Raw genomic sequence first — 23,376 nt, forward strand, 5'->3', positions numbered from 1 at the left:
TCCCTTTTCATAGTACCAGTCTCTTTATAGTGCCTATTCTATGTCCTATTCCCTCTTCCTAGTCTCCTTTCCATGTCCATTTTTGTTTCTCGTATTCTTTCTTCCTTGCCTATCCTTGTAGACAGTCTAAAAGACCTAGTTCCAGCACCAAACCTATAAGTCTTGAATTGCAGCAGTTTATGCCTCTAATGCTAGTTGCATTTTGATGTCCCTTCAATATTGAATTCAAATGCCAATAATGTTTCGAGGTTTTATTAAACCAACCACTTAAAACAGATTGTTCACTCTAACTCAACATACAAAATATAAAGTTCCATTCTTTCTAACTGAACAAGCAAAGAAAAAGCCAACCAGTGTTTCAACCTATAACAAGTTTTCATCCGGGCTACATTGAGACATATCTGTAGATCACTTTCCTAATCTGCACCGAATAGCTTGAACTTGATATTTAGGGCTTTCCTCGTGGGCGCCCGTGAGGAAAGCCATTGGAGGGAGCCTGAAAGAGGTTCCTCCAATTTAGAAGCTAGGAACACTCCACTGGTTGTACATAAGCATTTCAAATGACAGACAGTCTTATCAGGAACACAGGCTACATTTTATTTCTTTTCCATTAGGGTGGATGTTCTAAATATCAAGTTAATTCAAGTGCAAGCTATTCAGCTTGTATTTGTTCAGCTTGTATTTGTTGCAGATTAGGAAAGTGATCTACAGATACTGTGTCAATTTCTTTACTTGAGCTTGTTCAGTTGGAAGAAATAGAACCTATGTATGTTGAGGATTAGCTTTAATAAAGCCACATAAAACATTGAATTGAAATGTGAATTACATATTGATTGGAACATCAAAATACAACCAGTATTTATTTGAGGCATAAACTGCTGGCAATTTAAGACCTATGGGTTTGGTGCTTGAACTGGATCTTTTAGACATTATATAGCTTTCTCTAGAGTCAGAGGGTGAGTCTTGGTATCATCCATGGTACTCTCCATCTTGCCAAACACATTGCTTTCAAATTGTATATTTGCATATATTACTGGTGGGGCCTCTGCCTCTCGCCCTGGTGTGGCCTCGGCCTCTCGGCCCGGTGGGGCCTCGGCCTCTCGCTCTGGTGTGGCCTCGGCCTCGGCCTCTCGCTCTGGTGTGGCCTCGGCCTCTGTCTCTCGCCCTGGAGCGGCCTCGGCCTCTCTCGCCCCAGTGGGCCTCCTTGTGGGGCCTCGGCCTCTCGCCCTGGCGGGTCCTCGGTCTCGGCAAGCAGTCAGGGTTCCCAAAAATTCTTGCTGGGGGAAGTGCACAAAATGTTCCATGACTAGTGCTGTGGTAGTAAGTAAGATTGAGCGATTGTTCATGAGATGGGTAGGTGTGGTTATTACGCTGCATTTAGGAGGTTCATGATGTGCAGGAATAATGTTCTGCTGTGGGGCCTTTGCGTTTTTGCTGGGTCTTTCCATTCTTAAAAGGGTCTTGAATAATTGGAGGCTTGGATGATGAAGCCTTGGGTTGAGGCTAATCTTGCCTGGTCTTTTTTTTTCTAGGACTTTCCAGTTGCAGTTGTCTGAAGATGCTGATCCAAGGGATCTGGTAGGTATATAATTTGGTGCTACATTGCAAAAGGCCTTGTGAGTCAGACGATGATTTTGTGGATTTTTGTGTTGCCCCATCCATAGCATTTATGATCTAAAGCAGTAAAAGCTAGTCCCTATGTTGCCGAAGATCACATGAGACACATGTATAAGATGGATATTTTTCTTGGGGTGGCTTATAAACACAAACATGCTGTTGCAGTAATCTAGTTGGGATATAACCAATTCTTGGGTCCATTCTATTTTGACTGATATACAGGGTGGGGAGTTTTTTTTTTTTTAACCAGGTGAAATCTGTTGAGCATTCCTCTAAATCATTTTCCCTTTTCATAGTACCGATCTTTTTATAGTGCCTATTCTGTGTCCTAGTCCCGCTTACTAGTCTCTTTTCCATGTCCATTTTTCTCTCTCAGACTTTGGTATAACCTCATTCTAGACTACATTATCCTTATCATTGTGGTCCCTATTCCTCATCATAAGGGGCCTCCTCTGCCTCTCGCCCTGGTGGGGCCACGGCCTCGCGCCATCTCACCCTGACGGGGCCTCAGCCTCTCGCCCTGGTGGGGCCTCGGCCTCTCACCCTCGTGGGGCCTTGGCCTCTGCCTTTCACCCTGGTGGGGCCTCTGCCTCTCGCCGTGGTGGGGCCTCTGCCTCTCGCCGTGGTGGGGCCTCTGCCTCTCGCCGTGGTGGGGCCTCTGCCTCTCGCCGTGGTGGGGCCTCTGCCTCTCGCCGTGGTGGGGCCTCGGCCTGTCTCGCCCTGGTGGAGCATTGGGCTCTGCCTCTCGCCCTGGTGGGGCCTTGGCCTCTGCCTCTCGCCCTGGTGGGGCCTTGGCCTCTGCCTCTCGCCCTGGTGGGGCCTTGGCCTCTGCCTCTCGCCCTGGTGGGGCCTTGGCCTCTGCCTCTCGCCCTGGTGGGGCCTTGGCCTCTGCCTCTCGCCCTGGTGGGGCCTTGGCCTCTGCCTCTCGCCCTGGTGGGGCCTTGGCCTCTGCCTCTCGCCCTGGTAGGGCCTTGGCCTCTGCCTCTCGCCCTGGTAGGGCCTTGGCCTCTGCCTCTCGCCCTGGTGGGGCCTTGGCCTCTGCCTCTCGCCCTGGTGGGGCCTTGGCCTCTGCCTCTCACCCTGGTGGGGCCTTGGCCTCTGCCTCTCGCCCTGTTGGGGCCTCGGCCTCTCGCCCGGCGGGGTGTCTCGGCCTCTCGCCCGGCGGGGTGTCTCGGCCTCTCGGCTGGCGGGGTGCCTCGGCCTCTCGGCTGGCGGGGTGCCTCGGCCTCTCGGCTGGCGGGGTGCCTCGGCCTCTCGGCTGGCGGGGTGCCTCGGCCTCTCGGCTGGCGGGGTGCCTCGGCCTCTCGGCTGGCGGGGTGCCTCGGCCTCTCGGCTGGCGGGGTGCCTCGGCCTCTCGGCTGGCGGGGTGCCTCGGCCTCTCGGCTGGCGGGGTGCCTCGGCCTCTCGGCTGGCGGGGTGCCTCGGCCTCTCGGCTGGCGGGGTGCCTCGGCCTCTCGGCTGGCGGGGTGCCTCGGCCTCTCGGCTGGCGGGGTGCCTCGGCCTCTCGGCTGGCGGGGCCTCGGCCTCTCGGCTGGCGGGGCCTCGGCCTCTCGGCTGGCGGGGCCTCGGCCTCCCACCCTGTTGGGGTGTCTCGGCCTCTCGGCTGGCGGGGCCTCTGCCTCCCGCCCTGGTGGGGCCTCTGCCTCCCGCCCTGGTGGGGCCTCGGCCTCCCGCCCTGGTGGGGCCTCGGCCTCCCGCCCTGTTGGGGTGTCTCGCCCTCTCGCCCTGGTGGGGCCTGGGTCTCTCAGCCTCTCGCCTTCGTGGGGCCTCGGCCTCCCGCCTTGGTGGGGCCTTGGCCTCTCGCCCTGTTGGGGTGTCTCGCCCTCTCGCCCTGGTGGGGCCTCGTCCTCTTGCCCTGTTGGAGCTTCGGCATCTGCCTCTCGGCTGGCGAGGCCTCAACCTCTGCCTCTCGCCTTGGTGGGGCCCTCGGCCTCTCGCCTTGGTGGGGCCCTCGGCCTCTCGCCTTGGTGGGGCCCTCGGCCTCTCGCCTTGGTGGGGCCCTCGGCCTCTCGCCTTGGTGGGGCCCTCGGCCTCTCGCCTTGGTGGGGCCCTCGGCCTCTCGCCTTGGTGGGGCCCTCGGCCTCTCGCCTTGGTGGGGCCCTCGGCCTCCCGCCCTGTTGGGGTGTCTCGGCCTCCCGCCCTGTTGGGGCCTCGGCCTCTCGCCCTGGTGGGGCCACGGCCTCCCGCCCTGGTGGGGTGTCTCGGCCTCCCGCCCTGTTGGGGTGTCTCGGCCTCTCGGCTGGCGGGGCCTCGGCCTCTGCCTCTCGCCCTGGTGGGGCCTCGGCCTCCCGCCCTGTTGGGGTGTCTCTGCCTCTCGGCTGGTGGGGCCTCGGCCTCTGTCTCTCTCCCTGGTGGGGCCTCGGCCTGTCTCGCCCTGGTGGGGCCTCGGCCTGTCTCGCCCTGGTGGGGCCTCAGCCTGTCTCACCTTGGTGGGGCCTCAGCCTGTCTCGCCCTGGTGGGGCCTCGGCCTGTCTCGCCCTGGTGGGGCCTCGGCCTCTCTCGCCCTGGTGGGTCCTCGGCCTCTGCCTCTCGCCCTGGTGGGTCCTCGGCCTCTGCCTCTCGCCCTGGTGGGGCTTTGGCCTCTGCCTCTCGCCCTGGTGAGGCCTCGGCCTCTCGCCCTGGTGGGGCCTGGGTCTCTCGGCCTCTCGCCTTCGTGGGGCCTCGGCCTCCCGCCCTGGTGGGGCCTTGGCCTCTCGCCCTGTTGGGGTGTCTCGCCCTCTCGCCCTGGTGGGGCCTCGTCCTCTTGCCCTGTTGGAGCTTCGGCATCTGCCTCTCGGCTGGCGAGGCCTCAACCTCTGCCTCTCGCACTGGTGGGGCCTCTGCCTCTCGCACTGGTGGGGCCTCTGCCTCTCGCCTTGGTGGGGCCTCTGCCTCTCGCCTTGGTGGGGCCCTCGGCCTCTCGCCTTGGTGGGGCCTCGGCCTCCCGCCCTGTTGGGGTGTCTCGGCCTCTCGGCTGGCGGGGCCTCGGCCTCTGCCTCTCGCCCTGGTGGGGCCTCAGCCTCTCGCCCTGGTGGGGCTTCGGCCTCCCGCCCTGGTGGGGCTTCGGCCTCCCGCCCTGGTGGGGCCTCGGCCTCCCGCCCTGGTGGGGCCTCGGCCTCCCGCCCTGTTGGGGTGTCTCGGCCTCTCGCCCTGGCTGGGCCTCGGCCTCTCGCCCTGGTGGGGCCTCGGCCTCTCGCCATCTCACCCTGGTGGGGCCTCGGCCTCTCGCCATCTCACCCTGGTGGGGCCTCGGCCTCTCGCCATCTCACCCTGATGGGGCATCGGCCTCTCGCCCTGCTGGGGCTTCGGCCTCTCACCCTGCTGGGGCCTCGGCCACTGCCTCTCACCCTGGTGAAGCATTGGCCTCGGCCTCTCGCCCTGGTGGAGCCTTGAACTCTTGCTCTGGTGGGGCCTCGGCCTCGACCTTTCGCCCTCTCGGCCTGGTGGGGCCTCGGGCTCTCGGCCTCTGCCTCTCACCCTGGTGGGGCCTCGGCCTCTGCCTCTCGCCCTGGTGGGGTCACGGCCTCTCGCCCTGGTGGGGTCACGGCCTCTCGCCCTGGTGGGGTCACGGCCTCTCGCCCTGGTGGGGTCACGGCCTCTCGCCCTGGTGGGGTCACGGCCTCTCGCCCTGGTGGGGTCACGGCCTCTCACCCTGGTGGGGTCACGGCCTCTCACCCTGGTGGGGCCTCGGCCTGACTCTCGCCCCGGTGGGGCCTCGGCCTCTGACTCTCGCCCCAGTGGGGCCTCGGCCTCTGCCTCTCATCCTAGTGGTCCCTCGGCCTCTGACTCTCGCCCCGGTGGGGCCTCGGCCTCTGCCTCTCACCCTGGTGGGGTGTCTTGGATTTTTTGTTGCCCCATCCATAGCATTTATTATCTAAAGCAATAAAAGCTAGTCCCTATGCTTGAGGCAGATGATCGCATGAGAGACATAAGTAGGAGATGGATATTTTTCTTGGGGTGGCTTATAAACCCACACATGCAGTTGCAGTAATCTAGTTGGGATATAGCCAGTTCCTGGGTCCATTCTATTTTGACTGATATATTAAGCAGGTGAAATTTGTTGAACATTCCTCTCAATCATATTCCCTTTTCGTAGTACCGGTCTCTTTATAGTGTCTATTTTGTGTCCTATTCCCGCTTCCAAGTCTCCTTTCCATGTCCATTTTTGTTTCTCGTATTTTTTCTTCCTTGCCTATCCTTCTTGTAGACAGTCTAAAAGATCTAGTTCCAGCAACAAACCCATAATTCTTGAATTGCAGCAGTTTATGCCTCAAATACTGGTTGTATTTTGATGTCCCTTCAATATTGAATGCAAATGCCAATGATGTTTTGAGGTTTTATTAAACCAAACACTTAAAACGGATTGTTCACTCTAACTCAACAATCAAAAGATAAAGTTCCATTATTTCTAGCTGAACAAGCAAAGACAAATCCAACCAGTGTTTCAACCTATAACAGGTTTTCATCCAGGCTACAATGAGACATATCTGTAGGTCACTTTCCTAATCTGCACCAAATAACTTGAACTTGATATTTAGGGCTTTCCTCGTGGGCGCCCGTGAGGAAAGCCATTGGAGGGAGCCTGAAAGAGGTTCCTCCAATTTAGAAGCTAGGAACAATCCACTGGTTGTACATAAGCAATTCAAATGACAGACAGTCTTATCAGGAACACAGGCTACATTTTATTTCTTTTCCATTAGGGTGGGATGTTCTAAATATCAAGTTAATTCAAGTGCAAGCTATTCAGCTTGTATATTTTCAACTTGTATTCGTTGCAGATTAGGAAAGTGATCTACAGATACTGTCAATTTCTTTGCTTGTGCTGGTTCAGTTGGAAGAAATAGAACCTATGTATGTTGAGGATTACGTTTAATAAAGCTGCATAAAACATTCTATCGAAATTTGAATTAAATATTGATTGGATCAAAATACAACCAGTATTTATTTGAGGCATAAACTGCTGGCAGTTTAAGACCTATGGGTTTGGTGCTGGAACTTGTTCTTTTAGACATTATATAGCTTTCTCTAGACTCAGAGGGTGAGTCTTGGTATCATCCATGGTACTCTCCAGCTTGCCAAACACATTGCTTTCAAATTGTATATTTGCATATATTACTGGTGGGGCCTCTGCCTCTCGGCCTGGAGGGACCTCTGCCTCTCGCTCTGGTGGGGTCTCGGCCTCGCCCTCTCGGCCTTTCGTCTTGGTTGGGCCTCGGCCTCCTGTCCTGGTGGGGCCTCGGCCTCTCGCCCTGTTGGGGTGTGTCTGCCTCTCTTGCCCTGGTGGGGCCTCGGCCTCTGCCTCTCTCGCCCTGGTGGGGCCTCGGCCTCTCGCCATCTCACCCTGGTGGGGCCTCGGCCTCTCGCCATCTCACCCTGGTGGGGCCTCGGCCTCTCGCCATCTCACCATGGTGGGTCCTCGGCCTCTCGCCCTGGCGGGTCCTCGGCCTCGGCAAGCAGTCAGGGTTCCCAAAAATTCTTGCTGGGAGAAGTGCACAACATGTTCCATGATTAGTGCTGTGGTGGTAAGTAGGATTGAGCGATTGTTCATGAGATGGGTAGGTGTGGTTATTACGGTGCATTTAGGAGGTTCATGATGTGCAGGAATAATGTTCTGCCGAGGGGCCTTTGCGTTTTTGCTGGTCTTTCCATTCTTAAAAAGGTCTTGAATAATTGGAGGCTTGGGTGATGAAGCCTTGGGTTGAGGCTAATCTTGCCTGGTCTTTTTTTTTTCTAGGACTTTGCAGTTGTCTGAAGATGCTGAACCAAGGGATCCGGTAGGTGTATAATTTGGTGCTACATTGCAAAAGGCCTTGTGAGTCAGACAATGATTTTGTGGGTTTTTTTGTTGCCCCATCCATAGCATTTATGATCTAAAGCAGTAAAAGCTAGTTCCTATGTTTGAGGCTGAAGATCACATGAGACACACAAGTAGGAGATGGATATTTTTCTTGGGGTGGCTTATAAACACAGACATGCTGTTGCAGTAATCTAGTTGGGATATAACCAGTTCTTGGGTCCATTCTATTTTGACTGATAGGGTGGGGAGTTTTCTTTTAACCAGGTGAAATCTGTTGAGCATTCCTCTCAATCATATTCCCTTTTCATAGTACCAGTCTTTTTATAGTGCCTATTCTGTGTCCTATTCCCGCTTACTAGTCTCTTTTCCATGTCCATTTTTCTTTCTCAGACTTTGGTATAACCTCATTCTACACTACATTATCCTTATCATTGTGGTCCCTGTTCCTAATCATAAGGGGCCTCCTCTGCCTCTCGCACTGGTGGTTCCTCTGCCTCTCGCCCTGGTGGGGCCACGGCCTCTCACCATCTCACCCTGATGGGGCCTCGGCCTCTCGCCTTGGTGGGGCCTCGGCCTCTCACTCTGGTGGGGCCTCGGCCTCTGCCTCTCACCCTGGTGGGGCCTCGGCCTCTGCCTCTCACCCTGGTGGGGCCTCGGCCTCTGCCTCTCACCCTGGTGGGGCCTCGGCCTCTGCCTCTCACCCTGGTGGGGCCTCGGCCTGTCTCGCCCTGGTGGGGCCTCGGCCTGTCTCGCCCTGGTGGGGCCTCGGCCTGTCTCGCCCTGGTGGGGCCTCGGCCTGTCTCGCCCTGGTGGGGCCTCGGCCTGTCTCGCCCTGGTGGGGCCTCGGCCTGTCTCGCCCTGGTGGGTCCTTGGCCTCTCTCGCTCGCCCTGGTGGGTCCTTGGCCTCTGCCTCTCGCCCAGGTGGGGCCTTGGCCTCTCTCGCTCGCCCTGGTGGGGCTTTGGCCTCTGCCTCTCGCCCTGGTGGGGCCCTGGCCCTCTGCCTCTCGCCCTGGTGGGGCCTGGCCCTCTGCCTCTCGCCCTGGTGGGGCCTGGCCCTCTGCCTCTCGCCCTGGTGGGGCCTGGCCCTCTGCCTCTCGCCCTGGTGGGGCCTCGGCCTCTGCCTCTCGCCCTGGTGGGGCCTCGGCCTCTGCCTCTCGCCCTGGTGGGGCCTCGGCTTCTGCCTCTCGCCCTTGTGGGGCCTCGGCTTCTGCCTCTCGCCCTTGTGGGGCCTCGGCCCCTCTCGCCCTTGTGGGGCATCGGCCTCGGCCTCTCGCCCTGGTGGGGCCTCGGCCTCGGCCTCTCGCCCTGGTGGGGCCTCGGCCTCTCGCCCTGCTTGAACCTCGGCCTCTCGCCCTGGTGGGGCCTCGACCTCTCGCTCTGGTGGGGCCTCGACCTCTCGCTCTGGTGGGGCCTCGACCTCTCACCCTCTAGGCCTCCCGCCCTGGTGGGGCCTCGGCCTCTCGCCCTGGTGGGGCCTTGGCCTCTCGCCCTGTTGGGGTGTCTCTGCCTCGCGGCTGGTGTGGCCTCGGCCTCTCGCCGTCTTGCCCTGGCAGAGCCTCGGCCTCTCGCCCTGCTGGTGTCTCGGCCTCTCGCCCTGCTGGTGTCTCGGCCTCTCGCCCTGTTGGGGTGTCTCGGCCTCTTGGCTGGTGGGTTCTCTGCCTCGCCCTGGTGGGGATTCGGCCTCTCGCCCTCTTGGGGTGTCTCTGCCTCTCGGCTGGTGGGGCCTCGGCCTCTGCCTCTCGCTCTGGTGTGGCCTCGGCCTCTCGCCCTGGTGGGGGTCTCACTGTGGTGGGACCTTGGCCTCTCGCCCTGTTGGGGCTCCAGCCTCTCTCGCCCTGGTGGGGCCTCGGCCTCTACCTCTCGCCCTTGTGGGGCCTTGGTCTCTGCCTCTCGCCCAGGTGGAGCATTGGCCTCGGCCTCTCGCCCTGGTCGGGCCTTGGCCTCTCGCCTTGGTGGGGGCTTGGCCTCTCGCCCTGGTGGGGCCTTGGCCTCTGCCTCTCGCCCTGGTGGGGCTTTGGCCTCTGCCTCTCGCCCTGGTGGGGCTTTGGCCTCTGCCTCTCGTCCTGGTGGGGCTTTGGCCTCTGCCTCTCGTCCTGGTGGGGCTTTGGCCTCTGCCTCTCGCCCCTGGTGGGGCTTTGGCTTCTGCCTCTCGCCCCTGGTGGGGCTTTGGCTTCTGCCTCTCGCCCTGGTGGGGCTTTGGCCTCTGCCTCTCGCCCTGGTGGGGCTTTGGCCTCTGCCTCTCGCCCTGGTGGGGCTTTGGCCTCGGCCTCTCGCCCTGGTGGGGCTTTGGCCTCGGCCTCTCGCCCTGGTGGGGCCTTGGCCTCGGCCTCTTGCCCTGGTGGGGCCTTGGCCTCGGCCTCTTGCCCTGGTGGGGCCTTGGCCTCGGCCTCTTGCCCTGGTGGGGCCTTGGCCTCGGCCTCTTGCCCTGGTCGGGTCTTGGCCTCGGCCTCTCGCCCTGGTGGGGCCTTGGCCTCGGCCTCTCGCCCTGGTGGGGCCTCGGCCTCTCGCCCTGGTGGGGCCTCGGCCTCTCGCCCTGGTGGGGCCTCGGCCTCCCGTCCTGGTGGGGCCTCGGCCTCCCGTCCTGGTGGGGCCTTGGCCTCCCGTCCTGGTGGGGCCTTGGCCTCTCGCCCTGTTGGGGTGTCTCGCACTGGTGGGGCCTCGTCCTCCTGCCCTGTTGGAGCTTCGGCATCTGCCTCTCGGCTGGCGAGGCCTCAACCTCTGCCTCTCGCACTGGTGGGGCCTTGGCCTCTGCCTTTCGCCCTGGTGGGGCCTCTGCCTTTCGCCCTGGTGTGGGGGTCTCACCGTGGTGGGGCCTTGGCCTCTTAACCTGGTGGGGCATTGGCCTCGGCCTCTCGCCCTGTTGGGGTGTCTCGCCCTCTCGCCCTGGTGGGGCCTCGCCCTGGTTGGGCATCGCCCTCTCGCCCTGGTGGGGCCTCGACCTCTCACCCTGGTGGGGCCTCGACCTCTCACCCTGGTGGGGCCTCGACCTCTCACCCTGGTGGGGCTTCGACCTCTCACCCTGGTGGGGCCTCGGCCTCTCACCGTCTTACCCTAGTGGGGCCTCGGCCTCTCGCCCTCTGCCTCTCGCCCTGGTGTGGCCTCGGCCTCTGCCTCTCGCCCTGGTGGGGCCTCGGCGCCTCTCGCCCTGGTGAAGCCTCAGCCTCTCACCCTGGTGGGGCCTTGGCCTCTCGCCCTGTTGGGGTGTCTCTGCCTCTCGGCTGGTGTGGCCTCGGCCCCTCGCCCTGGTGGGGGTCTCACCGTGGTGGAGCCTCTGCCTCTCGCCGTCTTGCCCTGGCGGAGCCTCGGCCTCTTGCCCTGGTGGGGCCTCGGCCTCTCGCCCTGCTGGTGTCTCGGCCTCTCGCCCTGTTGGGGTGCCTCGACCTCTCGGCTGGCGGGGCCTCGGCCTCGCCCTGGTGGGGCCTCGGCCTCTCGCCCTCTTGGGGTGTCTCTGCCTCTCGGCTGGTGGGGCCTCGGCCTCTGCCTCTCGCCCTGGTGGGGGTCTCACTGTGGTGGGGCCTTGGCCTCTCGCCCTGGTGGGGCCTTGGCCTCTCGCCCTGGTGGGGCCTTGGCCTCTACACCTCGCCCAGGTGGGGCTTTGGTCTCTACCTCTCGCCCAGGTGGGGCCTTGGCCTCGGCCTCACGCCCTGGTGAAGCATTGGCCTCGGCCTCTCGCCCTGGTCGGGCCTTGGCCTCTCGCCTTGGTGGGGGCTTTGGCCTCTGCCTCTCGCCCTGGTGGGGCCTTGGCCTCTGCCTCTCGCCCTGGTGGGGCCTTGGCCTCTGCCTCTCGCCCTGGTGGGGCTTTGGCCTCTGCCTCTCGCCCCGGTGGGGCTTTGGCCTCTGCCTCTCGCCCCGGTGGGGCTTTGGCCTCTGCCTCTCGCCCCGGTGGGGCTTTGGCCTCTGCCTCTCGCCCCGGTGGGGCTTTGGCCTCTGCCTCTCGCCCCGGTGGGACATTGGCTTTGGCCTCTTGCCCTGGTCGGGCCTTGGCCTCGGCCTTTCGCCCTGGTGGGGCCTCTGCCTTTCGCCCTGGTGTGGGGGTCTCACCGTGGTGGGGCCTTGGCCTCTTGCCCTGGTGGGGCATTGGCCTCGGCCTCTCGCCCTGTTGGGGTGTCTCGCCCTCTTGCCCTGGTGGGGCCTCGCCCTGGTGGGGCATCGCCCTCTCGCCCTGGTGGGGCCTCGACCTCTCACCCTGGTGGGGCCTCGGCCTCTCACCGTCTTACCCTGGTGGGGCCTCGGCCTCTCACCGTCTTACCCTAGTGGGGCCTCGGCCTCTCACCGTCTTACCCTAGTGGGGCCTCGGCCTCTCACCGTCTTGCCCTGGTGGGGCCTCGGCCTCTCGCCCTGGTGGGGCCTCGGCCTCTGCCTCTCGCCCTGGTGGGGCCTCGGCCTCTGCCTCTCGCCCTGGTGGGGCCTCGGCCTCTGCCTCTCGCCCTGGTGGGGCCTCGGCCTCTGCCTCTCGCCCTGGTGGGGCCTCGGCCTCTGGCCCTGGTGGGGCCTCGGCCTCTGGCCCTGGTGGGGCCTCAGCGCCTCTCGCCCTGGTGGGGCCTCGGCCTCTCTCGCCCTGGTGAGGCCTCGGCCTCTCTCACCCTGGTGGGGCCTTGGCCTCTCGCCCTGTTGGGGTGTCTCTGCCTCTCGGCTGGTGTGGCCTCGGCCTCTCGCCCTGGTGGGGGTCTCACCGTGGTGGAGCCTCTGCCTCTCGCCGTCTTGCCCTGGTGGGGCCTCGGCCTCTCGCCCTGGTGGGGCCTCGGCCTCTCGCCCTGGTGGGGCCTCGGCCTCTCGCCCTGCTGGTGTCTCGGCCTCTCGCCCTGTTGGGGTGCCTCGGCCTCTCGGCTGGCGGGGCCTCGGCCTCGCCCTGGTGGGGCCTCGGCCTCGCCCTGGTGGGGCCTCGGCCTCTCGCCCTCTTGGGGTGTCTCTGCCTCTCGGCTGGTGGGGCCTCGGCCTCTCGCTCTGGTGTGGCCTCGGCCTCTCGCCCTGGTGGGGGTCTCACTGTGGTGGGGCCTTGGCTTCTCGCCCAGGTGGGGCTTTGGTCTCTACCTCTCGCCCAGGTGGGGCCTTGGCCTCGGCCTCTCGCCCTGGTGAAGCATTGGCCTCGGCCTCTCGCCCTGGTCGGGCCTTGGCCTCTCGCCTTGGTGGGGGCTTGGCCTCTCGCCCTGGTGGGGCCTTGGCCTCTGCCTCTCGCCCTGGTGGGGCTTTGGCCTCTGCCTCTCGCCCTGGTGGGGCTTTGGCCTCTGCCTCTCGCCCTGGTGGGGCCTTGGCCTCTGCCTCTCGCCCCGGTGGGGCTTTGGCCTCTGCCTCTCGCCCCGGTGGGGCTTTGGCCTCTGCCTCTCTTCCCGGTGGGGCTTTGACCTCTGCCTCTCGCCCCGGTGGGGTTTTGGCCTCTGCCTCTCGCCCCGGTGGGGCTTTGGCCTCTGCCTCTCGCCCCGGTGGGGCTTTGGCCTCTGCCTCTCGCCCTGGTGGGGCTTTGGCCTCTGCCTCTCGCCCTGGTGGGGCTTTGGCCTCTGCCTCTCGCCCTGGTGGGGCCTTGGCCTCGGCCTCTTTCCCTGGTGGGACCTTGGCCTCTTGCCCTGGTCGGGTCTTGGCCTCGGCCTCTTGCCCTGGTGGGGCCTCGGCCTCTCGCCCTGGTAGAGCCTCGCCCTCTCGCCCTGGTGGGGCCTCGGCCTCCCGTCCTGGTGGGGCCTCGGCCTCCCGTCCTGGTGGGGCCTTGGCCTCTCGCCCTGTTGGGGTGTCTCGCACTGGTGGGGCCTCGTCCTCCTGCCCTGTTGGAGCTTCGGCATCTGCCTCTCGGCTGGCGAGGCCTCAACCTCTGCCTCTCGCACTGGTGGGGCCTTGGCCTCTGCCTTTCGCCCTGGTGGGGCCTCTGCCTTTCGCCCTGGTGGGGGTCTCACCGTGGTGGGGCCTTGGCCTCTCGCCCTGGTGGGGCATTGGCCTCGGCCTCTCGCCCTGTTGGGGTGTCTCGCCTTCTCGCCCTGGTGGGGCCTCGCCCTGGTGGGGCCTCGCCCTCTCGCCCTGGTGGGGCCTCGCCCTCTCGCCCTGGTGGGGCCTCTGCCTCTCGCCCTGGTGGGGCCTCTGCCTCTCGCCCTGGTGGGGCATCGGCCTCTCGCCCTGTTGGGGTGTCTTGGCCTCTCGCCCTGTTGGGGTGTCTTGGCCTCTCGCCCTGTTGTGGTGTCTTGGTCTCTCGCCCTGTTGGGGTATCTCGGCCTCTCGGCTGGCGGGCCTCAGCCTCGGCCTCTCTCGCCCTGGTGGGGCCTCGGCCTCTCTCGCCCTGGTGGGGCCTCGGCCTCTCTCGCCCTGGTGGGGCCTCGGCCTCTCTCGCCCTGGTGGGGCTTCGGCCTCTCTCGCCCTGGTGGGGCCTCGGCCTCTCTCGCCCTGGTGGGGCCTCGGCCTCTCTCGCCCTGGTGGGGCCTCGGCCTCTCTCGCCCTGGTGGGGCCTCGGCCTCTCTCGCCCTGGTGGGGCCTCGGCTTCTCGCACTGGTAGAGCCTCGCCCTCTCGCCCTGGTGGGGCCTGGGCCTCTTAGCCTCTCGCAATGGTGGGGCCTCAGCCTTCCGCCCTGGTGGGGCCTCGGCCTCCCGCCCTGGTGAGGCCCTGGTGGGGCCTCGGCCTCTCGCCCTGTTGGGGTGTCTCGCCCTCTCGCCCTGGTGAGGCCTCTGCCTCTCCCTCTCGCCCTGGTGGGGCCTCGGCCTCTGCCTCTCGCCCTGGTGGGGCCTCGGCCTCTGCCTCTCGCCCTGGTGGGGCCTCGGCCTCTGCCTCTCGCCCTGGTGGGGCTTCGGCCTCTGCCTCTCGCCCTGGTGGGGCTTCGGCCTCTCCCTCTCGCCCTGGTGGGGCTTTGGCCTCTCCCTCTCGCCCTGGTGGGGCTTTGGCCTCTGCCTCTCGCCCTGGTGGGGCTTTGGCCTCTGCCTCTCGCCCTGGTGGGGCTTTGGCCTCTGCCTCTCGCCTTGGTGGGGCTTTGGCCTCTGCCTCTCGCCTTGGTGGGGCTTTGGCCTCTGCCTCTCGCCTTGGTGGGGCTTTGGCCTCTGCCTCTCGCCCTGGTGGGGCTTTGGCCTCTGCCTCTCGCCCTGGTGGGGCTTTGGCCTCTGCCTCTCGCCCTGGTGGGGCTTTGGCCTCTACCTCTTTCCCTGGTGGGACATTGGCTTTGGCCTCTTGCCCTGGTCGGGCCTTGGCCTCGGCCTCTCAACCTGGTCGGGCCTTGGCCTCTCGCACTGGTAGAGCCTCGCCCTCTCGCCCTGGTGGGGCCTGGGCCTCTCGGCCTCTCGCATTGGTGGGGCCTCGGCCTCTCGCCCTGTTGGGGTGTCTCGCCCTGGTGGGGCCTCGACCTCTCGCCGTCTTACCCTGGTGGGGCCTCGTCCTCTTGCCCTGTTGGAGCTTCGGCATCTGCCTCTCGGCTGGCGAGGCCTCAACCTCTGTCTCTCGCACTGGTGGGGCCTTGGCCTCTGCCTTTCGCCCTGGTGGGGCCTCTGCCTTTCGCCCTGGTGGGGCCTCTGCCTTTCGCCCTGGTGGGGCCTCTGCCTTTCACTCTGGTGGGGCCTCGGCCTTTCGCCCTGATCGGGCCTTGGCCTCAGCCTCCCGCCCTGGTGGGGCCTCGGCCTCCCGCCCTGGTGGGGCCTCGGCCTCTCGCCCTGGTGGGGTCACGGCCTCTCGCCCTGGTGGGGTCACGGCCTCTCGCCCTGGTGGGGTCACGGCCTCTCGCCCTGGTGGGGTCACGGCCTCTCACCCTGGTGGGGTCACAGCCTCTCACCCTGGTGGGGCCTCGGCCTGACTCTCGCCCCGGTGGGGCCTCGGCCTCTGACTCTCGCCCCGGTGGGGCCTCGGCCTCTGCCTCTCATCCTAGTGGTCCCTCGGCCTCTGACTCTCGCCCCGGTGGGGCCTCGGCCTCTGCCTCTCACCCTGGTGGGGTGTCTTGGATTTTTTGTTGCCCCATCCATAGCATTTATTATCTAAAGCAATAAAAGCTAGTCCCTATGCTTGAGGCAGATGATCGCATGAGAGACATAAGTAGGAGATGGATATTTTTCTTGGGGTGGCTTATAAACCCACACATGCAGTTGCAGTAATCTAGTTGGGATATAGCCAGTTCCTGGGTCCATTCTATTTTGACTGATATATTAAGCAGGTGAAATTTGTTGAACATTCCTCTCAATCATATTCCCTTTTCGTAGTACCGGTCTCTTTATAGTGTCTATTTTGTGTCCTATTCCCGCTTCCAAGTCTCCTTTCCATGTCCATTTTTGTTTCTCGTATTTTTTCTTCCTTGCCTATCCTTCTTGTAGACAGTCTAAAAGATCTAGTTCCAGCAACAAACCCATAATTCTTGAATTGCAGCAGTTTATGCCTCAAATACTGGTTGTATTTTGATGTCCCTTCAATATTGAATGCAAATGCCAATGATGTTTTGAGGTTTTATTAAACCAAACACTTAAAACGGATTGTTCACTCTAACTCAACAATCAAAAGATAAAGTTCCATTATTTCTAGCTGAACAAGCAAAGACAAATCCAACCAGTGTTTCAACCTATAACAGGTTTTCATCCAGGCTACAATGAGACATATCTGTAGGTCACTTTCCTAATCTGCACCAAATAACTTGAACTTGATATTTAGGGCTTTCCTCGTGGGCGCCCGTGAGGAAAGCCATTGGAGGGAGCCTGAAAGAGGTTCCTCCAATTTAGAAGCTAGGAACAATCCACTGGTTGTACATAAGCAATTCAAATGACAGACAGTCTTATCAGGAACACAGGCTACATTTTATTTCTTTTCCATTAGGGTGGGATGTTCTAAATATCAAGTTAATTCAAGTGCAAGCTATTCAGCTTGTATATTTTCAACTTGTATTCGTTGCAGATTAGGAAAGTGATCTACAGATACTGTCAATTTCTTTGCTTGTGCTGGTTCAGTTGGAAGAAATAGAACCTATGTATGTTGAGGATTACGTTTAATAAAGCTGCATAAAACATTCTATCGAAATTTGAATTAAATATTGATTGGATCAAAATACAACCAGTATTTATTTGAGGCATAAACTGCTGGCAGTTTAAGACCTATGGGTTTGGTGCTGGAACTTGTTCTTTTAGACATTATATAGCTTTCTCTAGACTCAGAGGGTGAGTCTTGGTATCATCCATGGTACTCTCCAGCTTGCCAAACACATTGCTTTCAAATTGTATATTTGCATATATTACTGGTGGGGCCTCTGCCTCTCGGCCTGGAGGGACCTCTGCCTCTCGCTCTGGTGGGGTCTCGGCCTCGCCCTCTCGGCCTTTCGTCTTGGTTGGGCCTCGGCCTCCTGTCCTGGTGGGGCCTCGGCCTCTCGCCCTGTTGGGGTGTGTCTGCCTCTCTTGCCCTGGTGGGGCCTCGGCCTCTGCCTCTCTCGCCCTGGTGGGGCCTCGGCCTCTCGCCATCTCACCCTGGTGGGGCCTCGGCCTCTCGCCATCTCACCCTGGTGGGGCCTCGGCCTCTCGCCATCTCACCATGGTGGGTCCTCGGCCTCTCGCCCTGGCGGGTCCTCGGCCTCGGCAAGCAGTCAGGGTTCCCAAAAATTCTTGCTGGGAGAAGTGCACAACATGTTCCATGATTGGTGCTGTGGTGGTAAGTAGGATTGAGCGATTGTTCATGAGATGGGTAGGTGTGGTTATTACGGTGCATTTAGGAGGTTCATGATGTGCAGGAATAATGTTCTGCCGAGGGGCCTTTGCGTTTTTGCTGGTCTTTCCATTCTTAAAAAGGTCTTGAATAATTGGAGGCTTGGGTGATGAAGCCTTGGGTTGAGGCTAATCTTGCCTGGTCTTTTTTTTTTCTAGGACTTTGCAGTTGTCTGAAGATGCTGAACCAAGGGATCCGGTAGGTGTATAATTTGGTGCTACATTGCAAAAGGCCTTGTGAGTCAGACAATGATTTTGTGGGTTTTTTTGTTGCCCCATCCATAGCATTTATGATCTAAAGCAGTAAAAGCTAGTTCCTATGTTTGAGGCTGAAGATCACATGAGACACACAAGTAGGAGATGGATATTTTTCTTGGGGTGGCTTATAAACACAGACATGCTGTTGCAGTAATCTAGTTGGGATATAACCAGTTCTTGGGTCCATTCTATTTTGACTGATAGGGTGGGGAGTTTTCTTTTAACCAGGTGAAATCTGTTGAGCATTCCTCTCAATCATATTCCCTTTTCATAGTACCAGTCTTTTTATAGTGCCTATTCTGTGTCCTATTCCCGCTTACTAGTCTCTTTTCCATGTCCATTTTTCTTTCTCAGACTTTGGTATAACCTCATTCTACACTACATTATCCTTATCATTGTGGTCCCTGTTCCTAATCATAAGGGGCCTCCTCTGCCTCTCGCACTGGTGGTTCCTCTGCCTCTCGCCCTGGTGGGGCCACGGCCTCTCACCATCTCACCCTGATGGGGCCTCGGCCTCTCGCCTTGGTGGGGCCTCGGCCTCTCACTCTGGTGGGGCCTCGGCCTCTGCCTCTCACCCTGGTGGGGCCTCGGCCTCTGCCTCTCACCCTGGTGGGGCCTCGGCCTCTGCCTCTCACCCTGGTGGGGCCTCGGCCTCTGCCTCTCACCCTGGTGGGGCCTCGGCCTGTCTCGCCCTGGTGGGGCCTCGGCCTGTCTCGCCCTGGTGGGGCCTCGGCCTGTCTCGCCCTGGTGGGGCCTCGGCCTGTCTCGCCCTGGTGGGGCCTCGGCCTGTCTCGCCCTGGTGGGTCCTTGGCCTCTCTCGCTCGCCCTGGTGGGTCCTTGGCCTCTGCCTCTCGCCCAGGTGGGGCCTTGGCCTCTCTCGCTCGCCCTGGCCCTCTGCCTCTCGCCCTGGTGGGGCCCTGGCCCTCTGCCTCTCGCCCTGGTGGGGCCTGGCCCTCTGCCTCTCGCCCTGGTGGGGCCTGGCCCTCTGCCTCTCGCCCTGGTGGGGCCTCGGCCTCTGCCTCTCGCCCTGGTGGGGCCTCGGCCTCTGCCTCTCGCCCTGGTGGGGCCTCGGCCTCTGCCTCTCGCCCTGGTGGGGCCTCGGCTTCTGCCTCTCGCCCTTGTGGGGCCTCGGCTTCTGCCTCTCGCCCTTGTGGGGCCTCGGCCCCTCTCGCCCTTGTGGGGCATCGGCCTCGGCCTCTCGCCCTGGTGGGGCCTCGGCCTCGGCCTCTCGCCCTGGTGGGGCCTCGGCCTCGGCCTCTCGCCCTGGTGGGGCCTCGGCCTCTCGCCCTGGTGGGGCCTCGGCCTCTCGCCCTGCTTGAACCTCGGCCTCTCGCCCTGGTGGGGCCTCGACCTCTCGCTCTGGTGGGGCCTCGACCTCTCGCTCTGGTGGGGCCTCGACCTCTCACCCTCTAGGCCTCCCGCCCTGGTGGGGCCTCGGCCTCTCGCTCTGGTGGGGCCTTGGCCTCTCGCCCTGTTGGGGTGTCTCTGCCTCGCGGCTGGTGTGGCCTCGGCCTCTCGCCGTCTTGCCCTGGCGGAGCCTCGGCCTCTCGCCCTGCTGGTGTCTCGGCCTCTCGCCCTGCTGGTGTCTCGGCCTCTCGCCCTGCTGGTGTCTCGGCCTCTCGCCCTGTTGGGGTGTCTCGGCCTCTTGGCTGGTGGGTTCTCTGCCTCGCCCTGGTGGGGATTCGGCCTCTCGCCCTCTTGGGGTGTCTCTGCCTCTCGGCTGGTGGGGCCTCGGCCTCTGCCTCTCGCTCTGGTGTGGCCTCGGCCTCTCGCCCTGGTGGGGGTCTCACTGTGGTGGGACCTTGGCCTCTCGCCCTGTTGGGGCTCCAGCCTCTCTCGCCCTGGTGGGGCCTCGGCCTCTACCTCTCGCCCTTGTGGGGCCTTGGTCTCTGCCTCTCGCCCAGGTGGAGCATTGGCCTCGGCCTCTCGCCCTGGTCGGGCCTTGGCCTCTCGCCTTGGTGGGGGCTTGGCCTCTCGCCCTGGTGGGGCCTTGGCCTCTGCCTCTCGCCCTGGTGGGGCTTTGGCCTCTGCCTCTCGCCCTGGTGGGGCTTTGGCCTCTGCCTCTCGTCCTGGTGGGGCTTTGGCCTCTGCCTCTCGCCCCTGGTGGGGCTTTGGCTTCTGCCTCTCGCCCCTGGTGGGGCTTTGGCTTCTGCCTCTCGCCCTGGTGGGGCTTTGGCCTCTGCCTCTCGCCCTGGTGGGGCTTTGGCCTCTGCCTCTCGCCCTGGTGGGGCTTTGGCCTCGGCCTCTCGCCCTGGTGGGGCTTTGGCCTCGGCCTCTTGCCCTGGTGGGGCCTTGGCCTCGGCCTCTTGCCCTGGTGGGGCCTTGGCCTCGGCCTCTTGCCCTGGTGGGGCCTTGGCCTCGGCCTCTTGCCCTGGTCGGGTCTTGGCCTCGGCCTCTCACCCTGGTGGGGCCTTGGCCTCGGCCTCTCGCCCTGGTGGGGCCTCGGCCTCTCGCCCTGGTGGGGCCTCGGCCTCTCGCCCTGGTGGGGCCTCGGCCTCTCGCCCTGGTGGGGCCTTGGCCTCCCGTCCTGGTGGGGCCTTGGCCTCCCGTCCTGGTGGGGCCTTGGCCTCCCGTCCTGGTGGGGCCTTGGCCTCTCGCCCTGTTGGGGTGTCTCGCACTGGTGGGGCCTCATCCTCCTGCCCTGTTGGAGCTTCGGCATCTGCCTCTCGGCTGGCGAGGCCTCAACCTCTGCCTCTCGCACTGGTGGGGCCTTGGCCTCTGCCTTTCGCCCTGGTGGGGCCTCTGCCTTTCGCCCTGGTGTGGGGGTCTCACCGTGGTGGGGCCTTGGCCTCTTAACCTGGTGGGGCATTGGCCTCGGCCTCTCGCCCTGTTGGGGTGTCTCGCCCTCTCGCCCTGGTGGGGCCTCGCCCTGGTTGGGCATCGCCCTCTCGCCCTGGTGGGGCCTCGACCTCTCACCCTGGTGGGGCCTCGACCTCTCACCCTGGTGGGGCTTCGACCTCTCACCCTGGTGGGGCCTCGGCCTCTCACCGTCTTACCCTAGTGGGGCCTCGGCCTCTCGCCCTCTGCCTCTCGCCCTGGTGTGGCCTCGGCCTCTGCCTCTCGCCCTGGTGGGGCCTCGGCGCCTCTCGCCCTGGTGAAGCCTCAGCCTCTCACCCTGGTGGGGCCTTGGCCTCTCGCCCTGTTGGGGTGTCTCTGCCTCTCGGCTGGTGTGGCCTCGGCCCCTCGCCCTGGTGGGGGTCTCACCGTGGTGGAGCCTCTGCCTCTCGCCGTCTTGCCCTGGCGGAGCCTCGGCCTCTTGCCCTGTTGGGGCCTCGGCCTCTCGCCCTGCTGGTGTCTCGGCCTCTCGCCCTGTTGGGGTGCCTCGACCTCTCGGCTGGCGGGGCCTCGGCCTCGCCCTGGTGGGGCCTCGGCCTCTCGCCCTCTTGGGGTGTCTCTGCCTCTCGGCTGGTGGGGCCTCGGCCTCTGCCTCTCGCCCTGGTGGGGGTCTCACTGTGGTGGGGCCTTGGCCTCTCGCCCTGGTGGGGCCTTGGCCTCTCGCCCTGGTGGGGCCTTGGCCTCTACACCTCGCCCAGGTGGGGCTTTGGTCTCTACCTCTCGCCCAGGTGGGGCCTTGGCCTCGGCCTCACGCCCTGGTGAAGCATTGGCCTCGGCCTCTCGCCCTGGTCGGGCCTTGGCCTCTCGCCTTGGTGGGGGCTTGGCCTCTCGCCCTGGTGGGGCCTTGGCCTCTGCCTCTCGCCCTGGTGGGGCTTTGGCCTCTGCCTCTCGCCCTGGTGGGGCCTTGGCCTCTGCCTCTCGCCCCGGTGGGGCTTTGGCCTCTGCCTCTCGCCCCGGTGGGGCTTTGGCCTCTGCCTCTCGCCCCGGTGGGGCTTTGGCCTCTGCCTCTCGCCCCGGTGGGGCTTTGGCCTCGGCCTCTCGCCCCGGTGGGGCCTTGGCCTCGGCCTCTTGCCCTGGTCGGGCCTCGGCCTCTCGCCCTGGTAGAGCCTCGGCCTCCCGCCCTGGTGGGGCCTCGGCCTCCCGCCCTGGTGGGGCCTCGGCCTCCCGTCCTGGTGGGGCCTTGGCCTCTCGCCCTGTTGGGGTGTCTCGCACTGGTGGGGCCTCGTCCTCCTGCCCTGTTGGAGCTTCGGCATCTGCCTCTCGGCTGGCAAGGCCTCAACCTCTGCCTCTCGCACTGGTGGGGCCTTGGCCTCTGCCTTTCGCCCTGGTGGGGCCTCTGCCTTTCGCCCTGGTGGGGGTCTCACCGTGGTGGGGCCTTGGCCTCTCGCCCTGGTGGGGCATTGGCCTCGGCCTCTCGCCCTGTTGGGGTGTCTCGCCTTCTCGCCCTGGTGGGGCCTCGCCCTGGTGGGGCCTCGGCCTCTCGCCCTGGTGGGGCCTCGGCCTCTCGCCCTGGTGGGGCCTCGGCCTCTCGCCCTGGTGGGGCCTCGCCCTCTCGCCCTGGTGGGGCCTCGGCCTCTGCCGTCTTACCCTGGTGGGGCCTCGGCCTCTCACCGTCTTACCCTAGTGGGGCCTCGGCCTCTCACCCTGGTGGGGCCTCGGCCTCTGCCTCTCGCCCTGGTGGGGCCTCGGCCTCTGCCTCTCGCCCTGGTGGGGCCTCGGCCTCTGCCTCTCGCCCTGGTGAGGCCTCGGCCTCTGCCTCTCGCCCTGGTGAGGCCTCGGCCTCTGCCTCTCGCCCTGGTGAGGCCTCGGCCTCTGCCTCTCGCCCTGGTGGGGCCTCTGCCTCTCGCCCTGGTGGGGCCTCTTGGCCTCTCGCCCTGTTGTGGTGTCTTGGTCTCTCGCCCTGTTGTGGTGTCTTGGTCTCTCGCCCTGTTGGGGTATCTTGGTCTCTCGCCCTGCGGGCCTCAGCCTCTGACTCTCGCCCTGGTGGGGCCCTCGGCCTTTCTCGCCCTGGTGGGGCCTCGGCCTCTCTCGCCCTGGTGGGGCCTCGGCCTCTCTCGCCCTGGTGGGGCCTCGGCCTCTCTCGCCCTGGTGGGGCCTCGGCCTCTCTCGCCCTGGTGGGGCCTCGGCCTCTCCCTCTCGCCCTGGTGGGGCCTCGGCCTCTCCCTCTCGCCCTGGTGGGGCCTCGGCCTCTCCCTCTCGCCCTGGTGGGGCCTCGGCCTCTCCCTCTCGCCCTGGTGGGGCCTCGGCCTCTCCCTCTCGCCCTGGTGGGGCCTCGGCCTCGACCTCTCGCCCTGATCGGGCCTTGGCCTTGGCCTCTCACCCTGGTGGGGCCTCGGCTTCTCACACTGGTAGAGCCTCGCCCTCTCGCCCTGGTGGGGCCTGGGCCTCTCGCAATGGTGGGGCCTCGGCCTCCCGCCCTGGTGAGGCCCTGGTGGGGCCTCGGCCTCTCGCCCTGTTGGGGTGTCTCGCCCTCTCGCCCTGGTGAGGCCTCGGCCTCTCGCCCTGGTGAGGCCTCTCCCTCTCGCCCTGGTGGGGCATTGGCCTCGGCCTCTCGCCCTGGTGGGGCATTGGCCTCGGCCTCTCGCCCTGATCGGGCCTTGGCCTTGGCCTCTCACCCTGGTGGGGCCTCGCCCTCTCGCACTGGTAGAGCCTCGCCCTCTCGCCCTGGTGGGGCCTGGGCCTCTCGCAATGGTGGGGCCTCGGCCTCCCGCCCTGGTGAGGCCCTGGTGGGGCCTCGGCCTCTCGCCCTGTTGGGGTGTCTCGCCCTCTCGCCCTGGTGAGGCCTCGGCCTCTCGCCCTGGTGAGGCCTCTGCCTCTCCCTCTCGCCCTGGTGGGGCCTCGGCCTCTCCCTCTCGCCCTGGTGGGGCCTCGGCCTCTGCCTCTCGCCCTGGTGGGGCCTCGGCCTCTGCCTCTCGCCCTGGTGGGGCCTCGGCCTCTGCCTCTCGCCCTGGTGGGGCCTCGGCCTCTGCCTCTCGCCCTGGTGGGGCTTTGGCCTCTCCCTCTCGCCCTGGTGGGGCTTTGGCCTCTCCCTCTCACCCTGGTGGGGCTTTGGCCTCTGCCTCTCGCCTTGGTGGGGCTTTGGCCTCTGCCTCTCGCCCTGGTGGGGCTTTGGCCTCTGCCTCTCGCCCTGGTGGGGCTTTGGCCTCTGCCTCTCGCCCTGGTGGGGCTTTGGCCTCTGCCTCTCGCCCTGGTGGGGCTTTGGCCTCTGCCTCTCGCCCTGGTGGGGCTTTGGCCTCTGCCTCTCGCCCTGGTGGGGCTTT

Source organism: Ambystoma mexicanum, unplaced genomic scaffold (genome assembly GCF_040938575.1).
Source record: "Ambystoma mexicanum isolate Mex_15411 unplaced genomic scaffold, UKY_AmexF1_1 Mex_scaf65, whole genome shotgun sequence".
Lineage (NCBI taxonomy): Eukaryota > Metazoa > Chordata > Amphibia > Caudata > Ambystomatidae > Ambystoma > Ambystoma mexicanum.